At 42.0% G+C, this 8810-nt stretch overlaps 1 pseudogene; it reads right to left on the minus strand.

The window, feature by feature from the left end:
* Positions 1 to 7156: 7156 nt before the first annotated feature.
* On the minus strand, positions 7157 to 8804 carry LOC125530788 (annotated as a pseudogene).
* Between the last annotated feature and the right edge of the window lie 6 nt (positions 8805 to 8810).

An 8810-nucleotide genomic window follows, 5' to 3' on the forward strand; every position in this document is an offset into this window, starting at 1 on the left:
TCTCTGCCATCTTCAAGACATCATCCATCCGTTTAATCCCTGTCAAAGCCGGGCTCTGCAACCAACACCCACCTTTGGACTGCAAGCAATAAAACATCCTGTTATTACATGGGCAGACCCACAGATTCGCATGATAGTGCACCGAGAGCTCTTGGGATCACACAGGACCAGGAAATGTGAATACCACATTCTCCACATCTCAAAAAAAGAAAGAAAAAAGCATCTTCTCCCAGACTCACAAGTCCTAACAGGAAATGTATGCATCTTCGCCGCCAGCGCATGTGAGATGACGTTGCTGCTTGATAAGGTCCGTGCCGCCCTCAGCCGAGCCGGGAGACTTCCGCATCACCACGCTAAACCTCTGTTGCATCACAGAGAGAGCTTTATGCATGATCTGCAACGCTTAGAGGAAAGCTTATCTGGAAGCGCTAGCAACCAGCACGGAGCAAAGGAACGAGTGTCATTTCTACAAACTACAACCACTTGAAACGAATCAGGCGAATCAACAAGGAAAATGCATATTCAAGTCAGTTTACTAGCAGCTTCGACAACGACGACAACAACTGATTCTACAGACGTGTATGTATAAAACTAAAATCTGAGGGTACTTTTGTGTGTAAAGAGCACGGGTAAAAGTGACACATGCCACTTGCTAGCAGTGACAGAGCCAGGGGTAGGCAGGCTGGGGCCATGGCCCCCCTTATGCTAATATTTTTTTTCTGAAAACACCACTAGATAATTAGCTCAAAGTAGTCTAAATTTATATGTTTGGCCCCCTCCAACCTTTTATCTCTTGCATTGGCCCCCTTTATATATTATTTCTGGCTCCGTCCCTGCTTGTTAGTAATGATACCAAGAAGCAACAGGGCCACACTCTAATACAATCCTTATAAAGAAAGCAAAGTAATTCAAGTATGGACATCATCCATCTAATGCTACACTCTGAAATAGAGCGAAACAGACTCATTCGTTGGATAAAAATGCTAACGCTACTGTTAATCCATTATCAGTAACTTGTCTCGTGAACAGAAATACTGAGATAGTGCTTTACCTTTTCGAGAAACCCATAATCTTCAGTCAACTGTTCTGGCCATCGTGATACAAAACAAAACGTAAGAGTTCATGAGAAGTCGACAACATCAGAAAAAGAGGTAGACTAATAAACTTAACAGTTTGCTTGGCCAATTACCAAATGTCAACTTGTGCACTGTAGCATTTTAGTTACAGAACATAATACCAACACGGGAATTATGAGATATATAAAAATAGCAAAAGAAGCATCTGCTAGCAACCACAACAATTACAACTTATAAGGGGAACGGGTTTATCATTTTGCTGGGCAGAACAAATCAATGTATAGTTGGCCGCCAATATCATCATAGGTCAGAGAAACTTGATGAATCATGAAACATATAAACACTCAAGTGTATGATGCATTACTGCATGGACCACCACAAAATATCCTTTTATCATTCCCAACAAGGCAACAAAATCTTGATCAAACCTCAACAGGTTTGTGTCTTGCTGAAAATAACAAATAGTTCAACAGTTGAACAATAATGCACCTTTAACGTCCATCTCCAACAAAAGCAATTCTTACACCCAGGAGCCTTTCCATAACCCTGCATCGACAAGTAAAATAAGCAGAGCAATAACAACAGGGCAAAATGACATGTAGCAAACACCTAATCTGGAGATAAGTGGACATATGAAAGGTTTAAGTACAGACAGCATGTAATGCTTAACTGTGTTACAGAAAAAAAAAACAGATCATGATAACTACAACTTATCTGCTTGACAACTTGAAGTTAAACTAATTCTAGCATGCTTTGGCAGTTACTTTTGAAGTTAACGAAATTACTGAAATTCTTTGTCTTTTCAGATCAAATAGTTCAAAACCTTAATTTTGCCTTGCGAAAATCATAGAGACACAGGTATCAAATTTTACTATCCGTCACTGAACTTCAATGATATCTTTATCCAGATGAACACCCAAGATAGCAGAAACTAATTCAGGTACACCTTACGTCGCCAGTTGGAAGTAATGTGCTCCCAAAAGCTAGCAGATTATGTGCAGCTTTTCATACAAACAAGAATACTAGGGGCGAATAATCAAGAACTGCAGTCTCTGCAGAAATTCAGAACATGTATTCAGAGTATGGATGTACATGATACCAACTGTTTGGTGCCTATATTCACGATCACACCAACCAAAGCAATAAATTAATCACTCAGTTTTAGCCAAACTAAAGAAGAGCTAGCTCAGACACAGAAGAATGTGTAGATGCGCTCCAACCTTGAGGACCAACAAACAATTGTGTAGAGATGGGCTGGGCTAGAGACCCATTTAGATCAAGGGAAAAAAATGACTCATCTAAATGATCTTTGTGACTTTGTGAGCAGTGTTAGAAATTAGACCGGACTAGCGGTCCGACCGGGAAAAAAACAGGTACCGGCGCCTTGCTCGTTTTTTTTAAGGTGTACCAGACTTTTAGTAAAACCCAGAAAAATCTTTCAAAAAAATGTCGAATCAACAATGAATCAAACACCTAACCTCGAGGCAAGACATACTAAAAACACAATAACCAACTAGGCTAACAACACTTTGTGATCTACTAATGGTTTACGTCAAATATTATGTGTATTCCTTTAATGTGAGGTCAATATTTTTGATAAATCACCTTAAATATTATGGGTTTTTCTAGCAAATGGACTGATGAACCGGCGGTCTGACCAGTAAAATCCTGAACAAATAGCCTGACTAGTTCGGATTGTGAATTTCGCGCAATCAATGTCGAAATAGTAGTTCCACCCCTTGTGTCAATTGGTAGCCTCAAGGTCACCCATGTCATGTTGAGTCTCCGATTATCATTTTTTACAAGTTCAAAGTCGAGTACTTTAAGGTGTCTATTCTTTTCCCTGAATGATGATGGATCGTCACGGAACCAAGATCTGAAGCAAATCATTGAGCAGCCAGACACTAACATGGGGTGATATTTTTCTTTTTCTTTTCGAAACCGACATGGAGTGATACTAATGTGCACAGAGAATGCTCAGGACATGAAGAAATAAGCGACCAACCAATTGTCTTTCGCGGGGAAATATAGGAAGAACACAATCAGGTGTCACAGGATATGAGGTGTCACGGAAAAAATATCTACAGCAACAGCTAAAGCAAGGAATGGAGTCTTCATCCAACCAGCAAAAGAGCACATCAAAAAGGAGGAATTTTCATATCAGCAGCAGGTGCAGAGGCCCAAGGTTGCTGCACACACACGGATCGCCACAACTTTGACAAACAAACACATCACCTTCCTGGCGGTCAATCAGATCTTATCTCGAGCAGCAGCTTCAAAGAATCTTCGACATGAACCTGGTCAATTGGATATTAGGAATCAGCTAGCTAGCTGCTTTCATGATGCTACGTACAAGCCACATTCAGATTCAGGTTTTCCATATTCCTAGGGTCCACAACTCTAGGGCTCATGAGTGTGCAGCCAATGTTATTAATCTCATATATTCTCACAAGAGATAGCCCAAAACTGGCTTGCTCTAACAGCGCTCCGTTGATCTGTTCTACCCTCTTGAAGCTAGGCCATCTTCAGATGATAGATTGTAAAATCACAGCTGTCATATCTTCTAGAAGCAATTGAACCATGGAGGTCCACTTGGCTTTAAAAATAACCCATGCATATGCGACCAAGACCAACAACAGAATGTTCTCTAGTTACAATTTTTTTTCATAATGTGCAAAGGAAGAACAGTTCACGGAAATCACGATACATCTATTTATCTAGTATGTACTTACTACAATGAAGGCAAGGTGCCAACAGTAGATAGAGCACCACTCTGAATTAACCCCAGAAATTATAACAGTTATCTCTATGGAGTACAGATAAATAAATTACCGAAGAGAGATTGAGATTGCTTGCTTAAGATCCATTCTATTGCCTCGTATATCTGAGGGTAGTTCCGTTTGTAAAGAGCACGCCACTTGCTATTAATGATACCAAGAAGCAACAGGGCCACACAATCCTGATAAAGAAAGCTAAGTAATTCTGGTGTAGACATCACCCATCTAATACTACACTCTGAAATAGATCACAACATTGGCTCGTTGGATACAAATGCTAACAGTACTGTGAATCGATTATCAGCAACTTATCTCATGGACAAAAATACTGAGATGGTGCTTTACCTTTTCGAGAAACCCATTAATTTTTGTCAACTGTTATGGCCATCCAGATAGAAAACAAAATGAAAGAGTTCATAAGAAATTGACAACATCTGAAAAAGAGGTAGACCAATTGCTTGGCCAATTGCAAAATGTCTAACTTGTGTATCCTAGTATTTTAGTTACGGAAGTAAATACCCACATGGAATTATAAGATACTCCCTCCGTTCCTAAATATAAGTCTTTTTAGAGATTTCAATTATGGACTACATACGGAACAAAATGAGTGAATCTACACTCTAAAATATGTCTATATACATCCGTATGTACTTCGTATTAAAATCTTTAAAAAGACTTATATTTAGGAACGGAGGGAGTATATGAGAACAGTAAAAGAGGCATCTGCCATCAATCAGAATCACAACTTATACGGGATATCATACTTATAAGAGGAACAATATTATCGTTTATGCTGGGCAGAGCAAGTCAAGGTCAAGGTCAAGGTCAATGTCCAGTTGGACTTCAATATCATCGTAGGCCAGACAAACTTGATGAAACATGTAAACACTCAAGTGTGTGCTGCATGATATAGATTTACTGCATGGACCACCACAAAATATCCTTTATAATCGCCAACAAGGCAACAAAATCTTAATGAAACCTAGGAAGAAATATCACTGCAAAAGCATCAACAGGTTTGTGTCTTACTGAAACAACAGGCCATTGACAGTTGAGCAATCACACACCTTTAAGGTCCATCTCCAAGAAAAGAAATTCTTAAGCCCAGGAGTCTTTCCATAGCCCTGCATTGGCAAGTAAATAACTAGAGCATTAACAACACGGCAAAATGACACACAGCAAACACTTAATCTACAGATAAGTGGATGTATGAAAGGTTTAAGTACGGTCAGCTTGAAATGCTTACTTTGTTTCATAAAAAACAGACCATGACAACTACAACCAATCTTCTTGAAAAATATAAGTTAAACTCAAACAAGGTTCAAATCCTTTATTTTCCCTTTGCGAAAATCATACAGACACAGGTATCAAATTTTACTCTGGGTCACAGAACTTCATTGATATCTTTCTCCAGATGAACACCAGAGATGGTGGAAACCAACTCAAGTACAGATTATGTGACCAGTTGGAAGTAATCTGCCCCAAAATGCTAGCAGATTATGTGCAGCATTTCGAGCAAACAAAAATACTAGGGGGGAGTAATTAAGAACCTGCAGTCTCTGCTGATATTCAGACCATGTATTCAGGGTATGGATGTATATGACACCAACTATTTGTTGACTATATTCACAATCACACCGACCAAAGCAACAAATTAAGCACTCAGTTTTAGCCAAACTAAAGAAGAGCTAGCTCAAACATAGAAGGAAGAAATAACAAGTAGATGCTAGTGAAACCCCTGGTGGTGCTTGGCACAGAGAATTATCCATAGGACCAAAACAGAATAATGACTAAAAATATTAAGCTGACATGCATACTAACACATAATTTATGGCCATGGCGCAGAGCATGAAAATCCACAATAAACACAGTACAAAATCAGTGCTTCTTTGTCTCAATAGCATCACTAGCAGTGAGTGCTTCTCCATTGTCTCAATAACATTACTATGTACTAGCATAAAAATGAACAGAGGCACCTAAGTTTACTTACTTAAACTTAAATGATGCCAACCCTTCCTCCATGTGAGAGTTCGATGTTTTCTTTAGATAAAGTGTACAGATCTGAGCCCTGCACATTTTATCATGCAGCCCAGTAGGTGTTTCCAGTATGACCAATGGCTCCAAATTGATACAACTAAAGGAAAACTCACTTCCAGACACTTTCCATAGTTGAATGAATACATATATATTTGGTTGGTTAGTTAAAGTCAAAAAAGGGTCGCTATGGTTCCATAGTTGAATGAATACATATATATTTGGTTCCAAGATGTGTGCAATACGACAACACGAGGAAGGACAAGTTCATAGAAGTGCAATGCTTTCTTCTCTACCGAATGACATAATGAACATACCAATTTTCTTATTAGTCTTGGTTCATGTAAAAACTGAATCTAGCTGGAACCTCCCCTCTGCAAGCTGTTGCATAATCTTGAGCGAGATGCGATGCAGCATCCTTATGAGGGCATATGAACTTCTCGACGAATACCTCCTCGCTGATCATGACTGCAGCATAGTAGTCCCGGTCGTGATCTAGCAATCCATTTTCCTTGAGAAATCTGACGACGTAGTACCGGGGCCTGAGCCGGCCCTCTAGACTGTAAGTGAGCATTATTAGTCGGTGAGCAATGTATGCTGGTTCCAGTCCCAACTCGGAGATATGCACAATCCACATTCAGTAAATCAGTATGCTCCTGTGGAGCAGCCACTTTTTGCTTGAGAAAACCTCCACGTCTTCTCACCTGCTTCATTGATCAACCTGTTCCCGTCGCCTGCATTTCATTCATCTTGTTTCTATAATTTCAACAAGCACAACAGAAAGGGACACGCAGATGATCTTCAAATCACATCTCTTGGCCAGTATAGCATGGACCACTCCTTTGCCTTACTGCACGCACACACCAGAGATCACATTTCTTCCAACTACCACAGCCTCACATCAGGAACAAACAAATGTGCACCATCCTCACAGGTTGGTTCGTAGACTGAGGTACATAGTAATTCCTATATTTGAAATTCTGCAAGATTCCAGACTACATGGTCCCATCCGGCCTTTTCCCTTTTCCTACTGACTTTCTAGATAGAAATTTACAAAAAAGACGGTACACAAGACCCACTATACTACACTAAACAAATATGCTAAGGGATAAATGTGCCCTCGCGATCAATATAGATAGTGCGATTACGGAATAATAAAATTAGCTAAAAGATATAGCAGAAATTTACATGGTAATGCCATAACCCTTTTTAAGGTTACCATAACTTAAGTATGTCCTCTGTTTTTCAGCACTATGCAATACAAGCATCAATTTGCTTCTCCAGTACAAATACCAGGGCATTAGAAATTTCTGTTTACATAGTGATATACAAGTAGGCTTTCAACAAAAATGCAACTAGCCTACTACTCAACTATTCAGTTTCGAGATCAGATTCCCCTAGAAAAGTATCACTCAGAAGGCCATCCAAAACTACAAGAGATAAATAAACGAAAGCTGATACAAACTACTAGTCAGAAACAGAAACACTACTCCCAGGAATTTCGAGACTTCATGTCATCTTCATGGCCAAAATAAGAACATTTTTTCATGAAAGGCAGATGGAGGATTGCATTGAAAACTGCAATGGCCATTTTAGAACACAAAGATACAGAGTGTGCAGAAATACTACTCATTGATACTTCAAAGAAATTGGCAGAATGCCCTGATCTCATACTCTCCTAGTTCCAAGATGTGTGCAATATGACAACACGAGGAAGGACAAGTTCATAGCAGTGCAATGCTTTTTCTTCTCTACCGAATGACATAATGAACATACCAATTTTCTTATTAGTCTTGGTTCATGTAAAACTGAATCTAGCTGGAACCTCCCCTCTGCAAGCTGTTGCATAATCTTGAGCGAGATGCGGTGCAGCATCCTTATGAGGGCATATAAACTTCTGGACGAATACCTTCTCGCTGATCATGACTGCAGCATAGTAGTCCCGGTCGTGATCTAGCAATCCATTTTCCTTGAGAAATCTGACGACGTAGTACCGGGGCCTGAGCCGGCCCTCCAAGCTGTAAGTGAGCATTGCCGGACGATAAGCAATATATGCCGGTTCCAACCACACCTCATAGATGAGGAACTCAGACCTGCGCTGCAGCGATTCCTTGGTCCTCGTCAGCAACGTTGGAGCCTTAGAAACGGCAATGCCCACCTCGGCATCCGACCACCTGAACGCTTTCTTCAAGTGCTCCACTTTGGCGGTGATTTTCTCCTGGCTGAGGAATGCAACAGCTTGTAGTGCATGTCTGAACATCGGAGATCCACGGGGTACACCAAGACCTTCGACGCACGCCACTACTGTCTGGATGCGTTCCGTGCTGATGCTGAGCAGCGATGGCGTAGGTATGCAGAGCCTGGCAATATCACAAGTAGCCAGGCCACACTCCCGCAGGAAGGCGACATTGGGCTTGACCACTCGCTCGAGGTCGGACGAGAGAATGGAGCCACTCTTTAGGAGCAGAAGAGGGGCAAGCAGTAGTGCAGTCCAGAGACGATGGATTTGCAGCGGAAACTGGTGCCGGTGATCGAGACGAGGCGCGCGATCTCAGAACGCGAGAGACCCAGGCCGGTGAGCTCCGCGACATTGGGGGCCAGGGTTGTCTCCACGCCCGCGCAGAGCAACCTGGGATCCTTGCGGATGGCGGTGGCGAGGTCGGCGCCGGAGAGGCCAAGGCCGGCGAGGAAGGCGAGGACGGCATCGGGGTTGGCTGGGGACTTGAGGTGGGAGAGCTTGGGGAAGGCCTTGCGGGCCTGCGCTGGGGTGAGGCCGCAGGTGGCGACGAGGTACTCCTCCACGGCGAAGCTAGGAGGGCTCGGAGAAACGGCCGCGGAGAGGAGGCGGTGGAGGGGGGTGGCGGGAGATGAGAGGAGGCGGGGGAGGATGCAGCCCCGGAGGCGGAGCATGGCGGCGATGCTG

Source organism: Triticum urartu, unplaced genomic scaffold (assembly GCF_003073215.2).
Source record: "Triticum urartu cultivar G1812 unplaced genomic scaffold, Tu2.1 TuUngrouped_contig_6561, whole genome shotgun sequence".
In the NCBI taxonomy this organism is placed as follows: Eukaryota; Viridiplantae; Streptophyta; class Magnoliopsida; order Poales; family Poaceae; genus Triticum; species Triticum urartu.